The sequence below is a fragment of the Stegostoma tigrinum genome, chromosome 8 (assembly GCF_030684315.1).
Source record: "Stegostoma tigrinum isolate sSteTig4 chromosome 8, sSteTig4.hap1, whole genome shotgun sequence".
Lineage (NCBI taxonomy): Eukaryota > Metazoa > Chordata > Chondrichthyes > Orectolobiformes > Stegostomatidae > Stegostoma > Stegostoma tigrinum.
Window position 1 is genome coordinate 8,983,984 of NC_081361.1, and position 17,905 is coordinate 9,001,888.

The 17,905-nt window shown below is 46.0% G+C and overlaps 1 protein-coding gene across 2 annotated transcripts in view; it reads left to right on the forward strand.

The window, feature by feature from the left end:
- Positions 1 to 5,036: 5,036 nt before the first annotated feature.
- The window catches only part of LOC125456310 (retinoic acid receptor RXR-gamma-A-like), a 174,430-nt gene continuing 161,561 nt past the window's right edge, over positions 5,037 to 17,905 (forward strand). Inside the window, exon 1 of one of the 2 annotated variants that reach the window (XM_059647723.1) lies at positions 5,037 to 5,055. The gene's annotated coding sequence lies outside the window, so the exon portion shown is untranslated. Of the gene's footprint in view, positions 5,056 to 7,730; positions 7,802 to 17,905 lie in introns of those variants that run through there. The other variant, XM_059647724.1, reaches the window with a different exon arrangement.

The following is a 17,905-nucleotide window of genomic DNA, read 5'->3' on the forward strand; positions in this document are numbered from 1 at the left end:
TCGCTGGGGACATGGGTTTAAATCTCACCAAAGTGGGAGATGGACTTAATGAAAAAAGTCTGGAATTGAAAGCTCATCTCAGACAACGATCATTGATTAAGATGGCAAAAAGTGGGAAGTGGTTAAAGATCCAACAGGGATAGGACAGAAGAGAGGAAATGTTACTGGTGAAATGAAAATGAAACCTTACTGGTTCACTAATGTCCTTCAGGGAATGATTCCAAAGCCACAGCAGTGTAGTTAACTCTTAACTGCTCTTTGAAGTGGCCCAGCAAGCCATCCAGTTCAAGGGTGAATTGAAACAGGGAACGAATGCTTGTCAGCCATGTCCTCATCCCATGAAATGACTAAACAAAAATCTCATGTATAACAAGGTGTAGAGCTGGATGAATACAGCTGGTCAAGCAGCGTCAGAGGAGCAGGAAAGCTGACGTTTTGGGTTTCGACCCTTTTTCTGAAGAAGTGTCCAGATGTTTGGCCTGTTGTGTTCATCCAGCTCTACACCTTGTTATCTCAGATTCTGCAACATCGGCAGTTCCCACTGTCTCTTGTTAATATGTGTTGTGTGGTGTCACTGAATTATATCAAGGTTGCATGGAGTCATACTGCATAGAAACAGGTCCTTTGGTCCAACTTGTCCATGCTGACCTGGTTTCCTAAACTGAACTGGCCCCACTTGCCTGTGTTTGGTCCATATCCCTCTAAACCTTTCCCACCCTTGCACCTGCCCAAATGGCTGATCCTATTCTCCCCTCCTCTTCCCTACAAACCCCATCACCAGAATTGAATGGCTGGCCTGGAAGTTTATTTTGCACATCCCATCAGTACCCTTTTTTTTCAAACAGGGTTTCTGCAACAGCAATGTGGCCCAGTGTTTTCTGAGCCATTTCGTCCCATGATAGAGTCTTCAGCTTCTTCACATACTTGTAGCAGGGCCAGCATTCGGAGCTGATTTGAACCACTGAATCACTTTAATAATGAAAGTACGCTGGAAATACTCAGTAGGTTTGGCAGTGTCTGTGGAGGGAGAAAACAGAGTTAAAGTTTCAGGTCTGTGGTCTTCCATCAGAACAAGAGAAACATTCAGAATGTAATAGGTTTTAAGATGGTAAAAAGGGGGAAGTGGTTAAAGATCTAACAGGGATAGGACAGAAGAGAGGAAGTGTGAAATGGCCAGAGGTGTGCAGTTTTAGGGGTCACCGTGTGTAATGTAAATGAGAGTATATGTCCTCAAAGGAAGTGATGCAAATCACGTGATCAAAATCCTGCTGTCTCTTGCAGCCTAATGACAAAACAAAGTCTCACGTGTTGTCACTTCACTTATGGTTAGTTTCTAATCAACCTGTTTAGAAATGTTAGCAAGAATTTCTGGGACAGGAGCGTCTTGAACCCTGGGCCTCCTGGTCCAAAGGTAAAGGCACCACTACTGCACTACAAACAGTGGTGGTTATGCTTAGTTAGGCTCTTAAATAAAAGTTGACTTCTTTAAATTCAGTCACAGCCTACTTCATAGATATTTCTTTTGTAAGACAAAGAGGCCGCAGGTATCAATAGGTGGTAACAACTGACAGTATTAGAGCTGGGAATAACCAATGAGAGCAAGAATGGGAAAGAAGGTAAAAGAAAAGGGGATAGTGGAGAGTGGTAGAATGATGGACAGCTGCAGTCAGATAAATTGAAGAATAAGACTGCAGAGAAAAGGAAATAACAGTGGCGGCGGTAAAGATTACTGTGACGTTGTTGAACTCATTGTTCAGCCTGGAAGGCTGTAAAGTGGCAAATTAGAAGTTGAGGTATTGTCGTACAGTTATTATTACAGAATAGAAAGAGGTCCTTCAACCCAGGAGCTGTTCCCTAAGTTTGGAGTGAGCCTCACTGGAACAGTGCAGTGGGCAGAGGACAGAAGTGAAGACCTCGCTGTCCGCAAGGTCTTTCCTGGCACTGAGGAACCCTGGGACTTGTCACGGGGAACTCAAAATCTTTTCTCATAAACACAGAATTGGAAATTGATGGAGACACTTCGCAGGTGTGGCAGCTTCTGAGGAGAGAAAGCAAAGTTAACATTTCGTGTCTAGTGACCCTCTTCAGAACTTCCAGTTATCATTGTTCAGGCCACTTGTATCCAACAAGTCACTGGGGCCTTTCCCCAGACATTTCAGGAGCTGTGAGGAGTTCCTGTCTATTTGAGTTCAGCTGTTAACTCTTTAAACAGGTCTGCAACGTTTATACCACATTTAAAACATTGCCATTATTTATTTAACAGTCCACATATTCCTTAGAAATAAATTGAACAATTTAGTTCATTTAACCAGAATCCTCGCCACAATTCTGGTCTTTGGCTTCTCAGCCTTCTCATTCCAACAGAAATTCTTACTCATGGTTTATGGGCGTTACTGGCAAGTGCAATAATTATTGCCTGCCCACAGTTACACCAAGAGGTGAATGGTGGGTCTTCATTTGAGCCACGAATGGCAGGTTTAATATAAATGAGAGCCTTGCTCAGCCACCTCAGATAGCAGTTCCAATTCAGGCCCCTTGTGCAGACTGAAGTCTCGTCTAATCCCAACTGAGTGAGGGCGACAGATTTCCTTCCTAAAGGACATTACTGAACTCGTTGGGATTTTCCAACAATCAGATCTATTGTAATAACAGCACGGAAGGATGCCATTCAACCCATTGAATGCATACTGGCTCTTTAAGGAACAATCCAGTCAGTCACTTATCCCCTGCTCTGCCCCTGTGGCTCTTCACATTCACTTGTCTTAGGTGCCCAGCCAGTTTACTTTTGAAATGATTCATACCATCTTCTTACACCACCATTAGGGGAACGTGTTCCAGAGCATGACCACTTGCCGTGTAAAAACATTTCTTCCTCTCACACTCCCTGTCTCTAATCTTCAAACCTAAATCTGTATCCCCCAATTGTTGTACGGTCTGCTAGCAGGAAGCTTTTCTTTGTCTGCTTTATCGAAACAACCAACTGCAATGGAATTATACTCCATTGCATTCTACAACCTCAGGTATCCCCCACTCAAGCATTACCATCATGCAAGGAGATTAACCCTGGTTCAATGAAGAGTGCAGGAGGGCATGCCAGGGGAAGCACCATGCGTACCTAAAAATGAGTTGTCAACCTGGAGAAGCCACCAGACAGGACTACTTGCATGCTGACCAGCATAAGCAGCAAGTGATAGACAGAGCTAAAACAGATCAGATCTAAGCTCTGCAGTCCTGTCACATCCTGTTGGGAATAGTGGTGGATGATGAAATGACTCACTGGAGGAGGAGGCTCCACAAATGCCCCCATCTTCAAGGATGGCAGAGTCCAACACAACTGTGCAAAAGTGTTTTGAACTATAGGGATAGATTGAATAGGCTGAGGCTATTTCCCTTGGAGCACCAGAAGTTGAGGGGTGACCTTATAGAAATTTATAAAATCAAGAGTGTCTTGGATAGGGTAAATAACCAAGCTGTTTTTCCCGGAATAGGTGAGTTCAAAACTAGAGGGCATAGGTTTAAGATGAGAGTTCAAAGATGTAAAAGGGATCTAAGGGGCAGTTTTTCACGCACAGTGTGGAATAAGCTATCAGATGAAGCAGTTAAGGCTGATACAATAACAACATTTGAAAGGCATCTGGATGGGTAGACAAATAAGAAGTGTTTAGAGGGATGTGGTTCAAATGCTGACAAATGGGACTAGATTCATTTGGATATTTGGTCGTCATGGACGAGTTGGACCGAAGGATCTGTTTCCGTGCTGTACAACTTTATGACTGTATCAGACTGAAGCATTTCAGTGGATGATCCATCTTGGCCTCCCCCAGTGGTCCCCAGCTTTATAGATACCAGTTTTCAGCCAAATCAGTTCACTCCTTGTGATATTGAGAAATGGTTGGTGACGCTGGATACTGCAAAAGCTATGGGCCCTGATATCATTCCAGCAGTACTACTGAAGACTTATGCTCCAGAACTTGCTGCTAACCTAGCCAAGCTCTTCTAGAACAACAGCATCTATCAATCCATCAGGCTCCACTCGATCATCAGTAAAGTGATGGAAGGGATCATCAACAGTGCTATCAAGCAGCACCTGCTCAGCAATGCCCAGTTTGGGTTCTGCCAGGGCCACTCACTCCTGACCTCATTACAGCCTTGGTTCAAACGTGGACAAAAGAACTGACTCCAGAGCTGTGGTGAGAGTGACAGCCCTTGACATTAAGACTGCATTTGACCGAAGGTGGCATCAAGGAGCTATGGGAATACTGTGGTGGGTAACTCACTTCCTGACTTCCCAGAGCTTGTCCACCATCTACAAAGCACATGTCAGGAGTGTGATGGAATACTCCCTACTTGCCTGGATGAGTGCACCCACAACAACACTCAAAGCTTGACACCATCCAGGACAAAGCAGCCTGCTTGATTGGCACCACACCCGCAAGCATCCACTCCCTTCACCGCCGCTCAGTAGCATTAGTGTGTACTATCTACTAGATGTAGTGCAGAAATTCACCAAAGATCCTTAGATAGCACCTTCCAAACCCATGACCACTTCCATCTAGAAGGACAAGGGCAGCAAATACAAGGGAACACCACCGCCTCCAAGTTCACGTCCAAGCCATCACCATCCTGACTTGGAAATATATCACCATTCCTTCACTGTGATTGGGTAAAAATCGTGGAATTCCTCCCAAATGGCACTGTGAGTCAATCAACTACACGTGGACTACAACAGCTCAGGAAGGCAGCTCACGGCCACTTGCCCCAGCAGCTGGATACAGCAATAAATGCTGGCTCAGACAGCGATGCCCACATTCTACAAATGGGAAACAAAACTGTCATCCAGCTGCATAGGACTACTGTTTTGTGATTCATTACTCATCTACACCTGGATTCCTAAAGTGGCACTTATCCTGTTCCCACACCGTAACCTCTGGTCTGCCTTGAACAATCCATGAGCCCTTATCGTTTTGCACGTATAACCTGCCTCTCGGCAACATCATCTGAAAGCATGGTGTTAGGTTTCTCACTTTATTCGTCCATGGGATGTGAGTGTCACTGGTAAGTCCATTATCTGTTGTCCATCTCGAGGTGTCCATGAACTGAGTGGCTTACTTGGTCATTTCAGAAGGTAATTACATTGCTATTGGTCTGGAAGCCACAAGTGAACTGGACCAGATCAGGATGGTACATTTTCTTTTGCAAAGGGTATTTGTGACCACAACTGAAATTGTTTCTTATTTGAGATTTATCAGTTGAACTTAAATCTCAGCTGTAGGCATAATGAGTTTTGAAACTAAGCCTAAGATTATTAACCCAGGCTTTTGAATCCTATGATACACCGCCAAATCCAGACATGCTAATGACACTCAGCTCCACCTCTCTCAATTCTACCACAGTCCCTTTGATACAGTGCCTCACGGGAGGCTGCTGAGCAAGGTGAGGGTCCATAGTGTTCGAGGTGAGCTACTGGCTTGGATTGAGGATTGGCTGTCTGACAGAAGGCAGAGAGTTGGGATAAAAGGTCATTTTCGGAATGGCAACCGGTGACGAGTGGTGTCCTGCAGGGTTCAGTGTTGGGGCCACAGCTGTTCACCTTATATATTAATGATCTGGATGAAGGGACTGAGGGCATTCTGGCGAAGTTTGCCAATGATACGAAGATAGGTGGACAGGCAGGTAGTAGTGAGAAGGTGGGGAAGCTGCAGAAAGATTTAGACAGTTTAGGAGAGTGGTCCAGGAAATGGCTGATGAAATTCAATGTGAGTAAATGTGAGGTTTTGCACTTTGGAAAAAAGAATACAGGCATGTTTTAAACGGTGAGAAAATTTGCAAATCAGAAGTGCAAAGGGATCTGTGAGTGTTGGTCCAGGATTCTCTAAAGGTTAACTTGCAGGTAGAGTCCGTAATTAAGAAAGCGAATGTAATGTTGTCGTTTATCTCAAGAGGGTTGGAATATAAAAGTAGCGATGTGCTTCTGAGGCTTTATAAAGCTCTAGTTAGGCCTCATTTAGAATACTGTGTCCAATTTTGGGCCCCAAAAAGGAAGGACATACTAGCCCTGGAGCGTGTCCAGTGGAGATTCACACGGATGATCCCTGGAATGGTAGGTTTAATGTATGATGAACGGCTAAGGATCCTGGGATTGTACTCATTAGAATTTAGAAGGTCGAGGGGCGATCTAATAGAAACTTACAAGATAATGTATGGCTTAGAAGGGGTGGATGCTAGGAAGTTGTTTCCATGAGGCAGGGAGACTAGGACCTGTGGGCACAGCCTTAAAATTAGAGGGGGTAAATTTAAAACTGAAATGAGATGACATTTCTTCAGCCAGAGAGTGGTGGGCTTGTGGAATTCATTGCCGCAGAGTGCAGTGGAGGCCGGGACGTTGGATGCCTTCAAGGCAGAGATCGACAAATTCTTGATCTCAGAAGGAATCAAGGGCTACAGGGAGAGTGCAGGGAAGTGGAGTTGAAATGCCCATCAGCCATGATTTAAATGGCGGAGTGGACTTGATGGGCCGAATGGCCTTACTTCCACTCCTATGTCTTATGGTCTTAAATATCTCACTGCTTATGCAACATTTGATATTGGACAAGTAGATAATGAATGGACTTTGTATTAAATTTCTTTTTTAAAAAAATTCTGTATTAACACAGAAGGACTATTATTCTGAACTTTTAGTCTCTTTATTTTTCTAAATTATTACTATGATATTGTACTTCCTAAGGTCTGTAATGCTGGACTTTTTATATCTTTATTTTTTTGCCCCTAAGAACTTGTACTGAAGAATGTGTACTTTGTTATCCAGGATGGTACTGTAAGTGGAAACTTGTAAACTTTTCACTGTACTCATGCGAGTATATGTGACAATAAGGCTGATTCAGTTCAGTTCTTCTACCTAAATAGCTCACAGCAAGTGAAGTAAGTTTTGAAGTGTAGCCAGTAATGTGACAGCAAATATGGCAGCCAATTTTGCGCAGCAAGCTCCCACAAACATCAATGTGGGAATGACCCAATAATCTGCTTTTGTGGTGCTGATTGAGGGTTAAACAATTGTCAGAATATGAGGGGAGCTCCCTAGTTTGACAGTGGGATCCATTATGTTCACCTGAGAGAGTTGACATTGCCTTACTTTAGTATCTCATCCCGATAGGTGTTATCAACAACAGGGCAGCACTTGTTCGGTTCTGCATTGAAGTGTCAGCTTGGATTTTGTTTTCCAGGCCCTGTCTCTGTGAAACCGCACAAATTTGTAGTAAAGAGAGTAGCTGTCAGATTTGCAATCGGACCCCTGCATTGATCGGCTAACGATTGTGGCAACTTCCTCTTTAATTAAAATCAAAGCTTTCAGCTACTTAATGCTGTAATGTGCCCGGTGTGTGCAATTTAAGCATTTTAATGAACTCCCTGCAGCAGTCTTTTTCTTCTTGTGGGATTCCCTCGCATCCCACACGGATCATAAACCATGGTCTACGGGTGTAGTAGTCTGTCAGATTCAGCGAAGCAGGCTTTCAGTCAATGAGTCTTCAGCTGATCAAGGCCTGTCAGAAGTGGATTGCGTTCACAAGCCTCATGTCACCCACTGCTCAGCTAATGCTAGGATTTGAAACAAGTCGGGAGACTGGATCTGCCTGGACTCTTTGGTGTAGCAGCAATGTATCATATTCCATTGGTAGGAGAGACACTGAAAATCACCTTCCTGAATGGAGTCATGTAGATTTTCCTGTTCTTCTAACAGAAGTGGTCAGGGGGACTCTACTGCTTGCTTCTCCCAGAAGGAATATCAGTCCCAAACACAGCAACAGTGAGTAAGGATGTCAAACTTCTACCTCTCAGTGGGAGGCCATTCAGCCTTCAGGACCTGCTAGCTAATTTATCCCACTCCCAGAAGCACCAAGGTTCAGTAGCGGGCACTGCTGGGACTGTGGGCAGACCCTGCAGTGAAAGGCACTTGGCCTCAACTGGGAAATAAGGAGAGGATTTGATTGGAAAGAGGTCACAGATCCCTGGAGAACAAAGGAGTGGTGGTGCTGGGGCTTTGGTGTGCACAGCAGGAAGTGACAAAAGGATACATAGCATCTTGGAGACCTGTTTATACCCAAGCCAACCCTGCCCTGGTCTTTCCTCTGGCCTTTTAACCAATTGGGTTAAAAACTACTGCTGCCCACCTGCCCAAACTAACCATATTATGGTATGGGCAACATAACATAACAAAGTTAGTTGGTTTACTAACAAGGTCAGTTGTCCATTTATTTGTCCTAAAGTTACAGGCACTGCTACCTACTGTCCAATATGGGTGTGTGGGACAGTGATGTGATAGACACCTGCCACGTTTTATGTTTCATGCCCTTGGCAAAAACTGCACCCATGAATGGAGGGATATGAAATCTCGCCCAAAACACTTCCACCTTGTGTCCCCAAAGAGATGGTTTGTTCACAGTGTGTCAGACATAAAACCCTTATTAGCTGTGGGAAACCATAGTGTGACGTGCACTGATGCACTAGGCTTCCCCCATCATTGAGGACAGGGATATTTTTGGAGCCCTCCCCCTCTAGTGATGATGCAGGACTGCAGAGCTTCAATCTGATCCATTGGTTGTGAGATTGCTTAGCTCTATCACTTGCCGTTTATGCTGTTTGGTGGCTTCACCAGGTTGACACCTCATTTTTAGGGATGCCTGGTACAGCTCCTGGTATGCTCTCCTGCACTATCCATTGAGCCAGGGTTGATCCCCTGGCTTGATGGTAATGGTTGAGTGGGGGATATGCCGGGCCATGAGGTTACAGATTAAACTAGAGTACAATTCTGCTGCTATTGATGGCCCACAGCACCTCAGGGATGCCCAGTCTTGAGTTGCTAGATCTGTGTGAAGTCTGTTCCATTTCTCATGGTGATAGTGCCACACAACACGATGGAGGTCGTTCTCAATGTAAAGGCGGGACTTCATCTCCACAAGGACTGTGCAATGGCCACTCTTACCGATACCGTCATGAACAGATGTATTTGCAGCTGGCAAATTAGTAAGGATGCAGTCAAATATGTTGTTTCCAGGTTGGTTCCCTCGCTACCTGCTGCTAACCCAGTCTAGTAGTTACGTCCTTTAGGACCCAACCAGCTCGATCAGTCGTGCTGCTGCCGAGCCACTCTCTGTAGTGGACATTGAAATCCCCATCCAGAGTACATTCTGAGACCTTGCCATCCCTTGCTTCTTTCAAGTGATTTTCACCGTGATTGGTCCTTGATTCTTCTGCACGGGGCTGAAGTAGCCCTCGTTGTTTCTAGTTCTTTGGCCAATGCTGGGTAATTCATCTGTTTTTGTTCCTTAATACATTTTTTGAGGACAGTAAGGAGTCAATCACATTGTTGCGGGTCTGGAATCGCACACAGACTACACCAGGTAAGGATGACAGATTTATTCCATAAAGATCATGAACGAACCAGATGGATTTTTACACGGTTTTGTGTTTGTCATTTGTCTTTTAATTCCCAACTTTTACTGAATCTAGAACATTATCTGGATTTTTGAATTATTAGTCCAACAACAGTACCGTTGCCTCCTGACAGACTGCACATATAAACAGGATTGATTCATATGATTGTATGAAGAGTGTTTAGCCTGTGTGACTTTACAGTGGTGGACCAAGTAATTATATGAAAGGTGGTCGGATTGTGCTCGTGTAGAATGATTGAGCCATCTGGTTACACTGAAATTAGTTGTACACTATAAATGTATGGTGATCAGTCTGTGTGACTATAGAGTGAATCATCCATGGTACTGATAACGATCAGTCCATGTGCTTGGACACTGACTGGTCCATGCGCTTGGACTGTAACTCGTTTGTGTGATTATATGAACACTGGTCCATGTGAATATATAGTGATTCCTATATAAACAACGATAAGACTGCGCGATTGTACAGTGTTTAGTCTATGTGATTGTATAAACAGTGATTGGTCTGTATGATTAGGCAACCATGATTGAACAGTGTGACTATGGAGCGTTCTGACTGTGTGACACACAAACAGTGTTGGAATCATGAATCACGAATCACATGGTTCAATGAGAAACACACGTGTTTCCAGATAATCTGTTTCAGTACAATTTCTCCACTGGCATGCACCTGGTGATATGGAATATTGCCCAGGTACTTGTCAACAAAAAAACAGAACACGTTCGATATTGGCAGGTACTATACTACCTATCTATTGCCATCATCAGTCTGTCGATTGAAGGCATTGCTATTAAGTCACTATTGCTTAGCAATTACCTTGTCATGGTTCGGGCTCCACTAGGGTCACTCAGCTCCTGATCTCATTACAGCCTTGGTCTAAATGTGGACAAAAGAGCTGAATTCCAGAGCTGAGGTGAGAGAGAGAGAGAGTGAGCGATACTGCCCTTAATATCAAAGCAGCTTTTGACTAAGTCTGGCATCCTGGAGCCCTAATGAATCTCTGGTCAAGTTTATTGATTGGAGCCAGACTTAGCACAAAGCTAGATGAGGGTGGTTGTTAGAACAAATGAAAAAAAATCTCAAAAACAGTTAAATCGAATACCTCCAGATTCTATTCAAGGCAGTATGATTTTGGGATCTATAACCATTTCTCCTGCTGTAGGTGCAGTAGCTCAGATCAAGCTATCTTAAAAACTGATGTCTAGAAGTTCTATCCCAAGCTCCACCTTGACCCCACCTGACATGCCTTGACCCGAACTGCCCACCCCAAAAATGACAAAAGCAATATCTCTAAATAATTGAAATTCAACATGGTCTGAGTCTTGCATTCCCATTCTTACCCATAACAAATAATTCCAAAAAACAGTTGTGTTTAAACTACCATCAGAAGCATTAACATGTGAAGCATCACTGAAAACCAATAATAGTGTTCTTTTAGTCATCTAAGGACGGAAGTTTGATAAAATCTGTACAGCTTGTTTTCATAAGTTTATTGTACATCTCTATAGAGTCCCTGTCGATCAGTTCTGTTCTCTGTATACAGTGCCTGTTGATCAGCTGTCCTGTACATCTCCGTGCAGTCACCGTTGATCGCTGTCCTGTACATCTCTGTGCAGTCGCCGTCGATCACCTGTCCTGTACATCTCTGTACAGTTGCTGTTGATCAGCTGTCCTGTACATCTTTGTACAGTTGCTGTCCATGGGGTTAATGTATCAGCTATGCAGGCCCCACCTGTCGGGGATTCTATACATAGATAACAAGGTGTAGAGTTGGATGAATACAGTCGGCCAAGCAGCATCAGAGGAGTAGGAAAGCTGACGTTTCAGTCCTAGACCTTTCTTCAGAAATGGGTATTCTATACAGTCGCCTTTCTGAACATGGGAAGAAATTTGCGGGTTATAGTCGCTGAGAATTAGATCCTGCATTGGGTTAATGCTATGCCTAACTCCTGCTGATTGCTGCTTCTAGGAGTGAACTTGCAGTTGTGTGACTGAGGAACCCTCTTCACAGCTGCACCCCTTTGTTCCACAGGCACTTCCCAGTGTTTCCATGTTTTTCCTTCTCTGTGCTACACTTTTACTTCACTCTGTGAACATGTTTTTGTGTTGACAGCCAGTACTTTATGTAAACACCCCAGAATGTGCTCCACATTCCAGATAGAAGATTGACATACGTACTGATTGATTTGAGACGTCCAAAGGTGTCTTAATTTAAAATTCCATCCTCCAATATTCCCTTGATCTGGACTCCGGCGCGATGTCCCCTCAGGGCTGACCCTTCAACGCTGTGGCGCCCCTCAGGACTGACCCTCCAACGGTGCAGCGCCCTCTCAGTGCTGACCCTCCGACAATGCGGCGCCCCCTCAGCGCTGTCCCTCCGACAGTGCAGTACCCCCTCGTTCCTTAGCAGAAGTGTCAGATGGATAAAGCCTCCTTTAGTTTAGATGTTCCACTTTCATGAACATGAAAGTAATTCCACTTGAAAGTAGGTAATGGAGAGAGAGAGATAATGGGAACTGCAGATGCTGGAGATTCCAAGATAATAAAATGTGAGGCTGGATGAACACAGCAGGCCAAGCAGCATCTCAGGAGCACAAAAGCTGACGTTTCGGGCCTAGACCCTTCATCAGAGAGGGGGATGGGGGGAGGGAACTGGAATAAATAGGGAGAGAGGGGGAGGCGGACCGAAGATGGAGAGTAAAGAAGATAGGTGGAGAGAGTGTAGGTGGGGAGGTAGGGAGGGGATAGGTCAGTCCAGGGAAGACGGACAGGTCAAGGAGGTGGGATGAGGTTAGTAGGTAGCTGGGGGTGCGGCTTGGGGTGGGAGGAAGGGATGGGTGAGAGGAGGAACCGGTTAGGGAGGCAGAGACAGGTTGGACTGGTTTTGGGATGCAGTGGGTGGGGGGGAAGAGCTGGGCTGGTTGTGTGGTGCAGTGGGGGGAGGGGATGAACTGGGCTGGTTTAGGGATGCAGTAGGGGAAGGGGAGATTTTGAAACTGGTGAAGTCCACATTGATACCATATGGCTGCAGGGTTCCCAGGCGGAATATGAGTTGCTGTTCCTGCAACCTTCGGGTGGCATCATTGTGGCAGTGCAGGAGGCCCATGATGGACATGTCATCAAGAGAATGGGAGGGGGAGTGGAAATGGTTTGCGACTGGGAGGTGCAGTTGTTTGTTGCGAACTGAGCGGAGGTGTTCTGCAAAGCGGTCCCCAAGCCTCCGCTTGGTTTCCCCAATGTAGAGGAAGCCGCACCGGGTACAGTGGATGCAGTATACCACATTGGCAGATGTGCAGGTGAACCTCTGCTTAATGTGGAATGTCATCTTGGGGCCTGGGATGGGGGTGAGGGAGGAGGTGTGGGGACAAGTGTAGCATTTCCTGCGGTTGCAGGGGAAGGTGCCGGGTGTGGTGGGGTTGGAGGGCAGTGTGGAGCGAACAAGGGAGTCACGGAGAGAGTGGTCTCTCCGGAAAGCAGACAGGGGAGGGGATGGAAAAATGTCTTGGGTGGTGGGGTCGGATTGTAAATGGCGGAAGTGTCGGAGGATAATGCGTTGTATCCGGAGGTTGGTAGGGTGGTGTGTGAGAACGAGGGGGATCCTCTTGGGGCGGTTGTGGCGGGGGCGGGGTGTGAGGGATGTGTCGCGGGAAATGCGGGAGACGCGGTCAAGGGCGTTCTCGATCACCGTGGGGGGAAAGTTGCGGTCCTTAAAGAACTTGGACATCTGGGATGTGCGGGAGTGGAATGTCTTATCGTGGGAGCAGATGCGGCGGAGGCGGAGGAATTGGGAATAGGGGATGGAATTTTTGCAGGAGGGTGGGTGGGAGGAGGTGTATTCTAGGTAGCTGTGGGAGTCGGTGGGCTTGAAATGGACATCAGTTACAAGCTGGTTGCCTGAGATGGAGACTGAGAGGTCCAGGAAGGTGAGGGATGTGCTGGAGATGGCCCAGGTGAACTGAAGGTTGGGGTGGAAGGTGTTGGTTAAGTGGATGAACTGTTCGAGCTCCTCTGGGGAGCAAGAGGCGGCGCCGATGCAGTCATCAATGTACCGGAGGAAGAGGTGGGGTTTGGGGCCTGTGTAGGTGCGGAAGAGGGACTGTTCCACGTAACCTGCAAAGAGGCAGGCATAGCTGGGGCCCATGCGGGTGCCCATGGCCACCCCCTTAGTCTGTAGGAAGTGGGAGGAGTCAAAAGAGAAGTTGTTGAGTGTGAGGACGAGTTCAGCTGGGCGGATGAGAGTGTCGGTGAAGGGGGCCTGGTCGGGCCTGCGGGACAGGAAGAAGCGGAGGGCCTTGAGGCCATCTCCATGCGGAATGCAGGTGTACAGGGACTGGACGTCCATGGTGAATATGAGGTGTAGGTAATGAAAGTAGGTAATGGTCTTTTAACATGCTTCTGGCCCTAGTGGTAGCAAAGCAGGTCATTCAATTCAATATGGCCATAACAGCCTTAAAAACCAATCTATTTTCCATCTAATTTCACCTTTTACCTTCTAGCTGTTACTCTGTAGTCCTGTTGGTTACTGTATTTCAAGAGTGTACCTAGGTATGTTTGAAATGTGATGAGGATTTCCAGCCTGTAGTATCCTTGCAGACAGAGTTCCAGATCTCCGCAACCCCCCCCACCCCCACCACTCTCTGGATGAAATAAATTATTCCTCACCCCCCCACCCCCAGCCCTTTCATTAACTACTTAGTAAATTTAATTGAATCTTCCCTTATCTTCCTGTGTTCGAAAACAAACAATCCCAACCTATGCAATTGTCATTTCCTCAAAGACAAAATTGTCCAGTCTTGACAACTTCCTCATAAATGACCTCTGACTGCTTGCCAGTGGGATGACATGCTTCCTGTAATGTGATGACCAGAGCTAGTGTTTTATAACCTGTCGGATACAGGAAACGATGCCTTTTTATTTGTGGCTCCCTGATCTACCTGGCCTGCTACCTTGAGAGATCTGTGGACATACATTCAAAGGTCCCTTTGTTTCTCAGAATCCTACTCATCCATTGTGTAATCCCTTGTTGAACATTCCCATCTGTACCACCTTATACTTCTCTGGACTGAATTCCATTTCTCATTTTTACAACACCCTGATGAGTCTGTTAATGTCTTCCTGCTCCCTACAGCTTTCTTAAACAATAGATGGCAATCCTAGTATTACCTGCAAACCTCTTCAATATACCCCTTGCATTTCATGTTAAATTGATACTGCCAAGGCAATGGGCCCTGACAGCACACCTGTAACTGTCCGAAGAGATGTGCTCCGGAAGTAACTCTGCCCCTATCAAAGCTGTTCCAATGCGGTTACAACATTGGCATCCACCCAACACATGGAAGATTGTCCTATGCACAGAAATCAGAACAAATCTAACCCAGTCAATTATTGTCTCGATCGATCTACTCTTGATCATCAGCAAATGGAAAATGATGGAAGGAGTCACTAACAGTACTGTTGAGCAGCACTTGATCAACAATAGCTTCAGTGTGAGATTCCTTGGTTTACTGTCTCGTGGAAGAGATCGTAGATTCATAGGATGGTATATCACTAAATCTAGTCTGCACCATTTTCCTCAACCCTGAATTCTTTTTCTCCCCCCAGATAATATCTCTCTCAACAGCTGTGATTCCTTTTATTTCCATTACACACTAGGGCAGTGTGTTCTAGATCCTGAACTATTGGCTGCAAAAAAAACCCCTTCTATTGCATTTCAATTGCTTCCTTCCCAATTCCCTTCAGTGGGTGTGCGGTAGTTCTGAACCTTTCCAAGCAGTGGGAGCAGCCTCTTTCAACCTGCTGTCACTCCATTTATTCACCGGCCTCGCAATTAAAGGGTGCACTTGTTTCCATTTCTGTGCCCTAAGCCACTGAGGAAGATAACCTGCTGGTCCTATTCCTCCACCAACCCCTTCTCAGTTTTGCTTGCTCTTTGCAATGAGTGGTGTTGCTTAGCAATCTTCAAGAGTGACAAAGAGCACCTTTTGAAAGCCTTGCGGTGGCTATATAAAACTACTCTCAATGTCGTAATTAGTGAACTAATTAACGAGACCCTTTCTGATTCCTATGTTAAAAGTTGTGTCCATCTCACACTGGCAATGGTGGAGGTTGATCATAAAGGTCTTTCACCCTGTAAATGACAACAAGTCTCTTGAGTGAGACTGTGATCCCTGGGAGCTAGCCAGGGCTCACTGCTCCTTCCTATTTCCCTTCACTGTAGCATCAGCTTAGGGCTGTGGGATTCTAATTCAACTCTCTCCAACTCTTAAAATCCTGAGAGTTTGGGTTCCGCTCATGCTGCGAGCCAATCTGCAGAACAAAAATGAGGTTTAAAATCTCTGGCTGCCAGCCAGTATCAAGTCAGCCATTCTGAACCGGGAAGGGCTGGTGCTGAGTAGTGATCCTGGGAGAAACTCTGATTGGGAGGGGCGGTGGTGGTGGCTGGGGGGTTAATATGATAAACCAGTCAGTCTGACAAACTGAGACGGGTGTTCCAGCGTTGCTGCACCCAGTCCGCGCACCAAGGGCGTGGAGTGCAGAGTTAAGCACAACTGCGATGCATGCTGCAGTTGAACAGCCTGCATCAGTCTTGACAGTCAACAGTCACCATGGAAACACGAGGTGTGGCTTCAGACACTCGGGCAGCAGTTCCCAGATGGCACTATGCGCATCCCTGCGTATTTCCTTTCCATTGACAGTGACGTAGTGTGCCAAAGACAGAACCGCCTCCCTGTCTTGCTGTCCCATACCCTTCTTCAAGCCTGAGAAAGCCAGTCAGATCCCTCAGACAGTCAAGCTTCCAGACGCCCAGTGTGCCACTGAGCGGGTGCAGTCTTAACACTGGGCCTCAGTACAGTATGAAAAAAGAGCTTGTGTGAAATGTTATTGCATTTTGGTTCTGAAAAAAAATGCAGATTTTATGTCAAATTTAGCTCTTTAAAGTTGAGAAATAACTTCAAAGTCCTGCTTTGCAAATGGTTTCTTGTATACTGAACAGGAGAGAAAAGCTGTCCATCACTGCTGATGTATCAGTGCATACAGTACTGACCGTTTCATAACCTCAACGAAGTGCAGCCAGTGAATTGATCTTTTCAGGCAGGCAGCTGGAGAAAAGAGATGGCCTGGGCTATATTTGAACCCCGTGTATCCTCTCAATCACTAACCCAGGCCCTTTGGTCGCTGGCGGTGGATATTTTCTTTATGAAGAAAACCCAGCATGCGCAGTTCTTTTGGGAAATCGGAAACAAAAGCATAAATTGCTCGAAAAAGTCAGCATCGAGAAACATCTGTGGAGAGAAATCACAGTTAACATTTTGGATCCAGTGACCCTTCTTGAGAATTGGTGTTGTGCTCTATGGGATTGGATTTCGTGGACCTAGGCTGCCATGGAGAATATTTCAGTTTAGTGTGTATGCAATCACATGATCATGGCCATGCCCACATAATGTTGAACCTTGTGCAGCAAAATGTCAGAGACTACCATCAACTCTTGCCATAGTCATCCGCCTGAGCTCAGCTCACTCAGCATCTCTGACCCATTCTGTTGGTACCTCTCTGTGTGAAGCTAACTCACTATTCTGTTCTGTCTCTGTATCCTGTTTCTCCCTGTCTCACTGGATAGGGTTTCCATTGCTGCCTCATATAGCAAAACTGTTATCCTAATTATAAAGCAGAACACCTCCGCTGGGTTTGCAATAAACAACTGCACCTCCCAGTCGCGAACCATTTCAACTGCCCCTCCCATTCTTTAGATGACATGTCCATTATGGGCCGCCTGCAGTGCCACAATGATGCCACCCGAAGGTTGCAGAAACAGCAACTCATATTCCGCTTGGGAACCCTGCAGCCCAATGGTATCAATGTGAACTTCACCAGCTTCAAAATCTCCCCTTCCCCCACCGCATCCCAAAACCAGCCCAGTTCGTCCCCTCCCCCCACTGCACCACACAACCAGCCCAGCTCTTCCCCTCCACCCACTGCAGCCCAAAACCAGTCCAGCCTGTCTCTGCCTTCCTAACCTGTTCTTCCTCTCACCCGGCCCTTCCTCCCACCTCAAGCTGATCCTCCATTCCTATCTACTAACCTCATGCCACCTCCTTGACCTGTCCGTCTTCCCTGGACTGACCTATCCCCTCCCTATCTCCCCACCTATACACTCCTCTCCACCTATCTTCTTTTCTCTCCATCTTCAGTCCGCCTCCCCCTCTCTCCCTATTTATTCCAGAACCCTCTCCCCATCCCCCTCTCTGATGAACAGTCTAGGCCCGAAACGTCAGCTTTTGTGCTCCTGAGATGCTGCTCGGCCTGCTGTGTTCATCCAGCCTCACATTTTATTATCTTAATTATAAAGAACAGGTTTAGCTTTTTGTTACAGTGTTTGCACAGAGGAGATCCATCCCTCAATATCTCTCTTAATGTTTCTCTCTTTCTTTGTCACATCTCTGACCACCCCCCACCC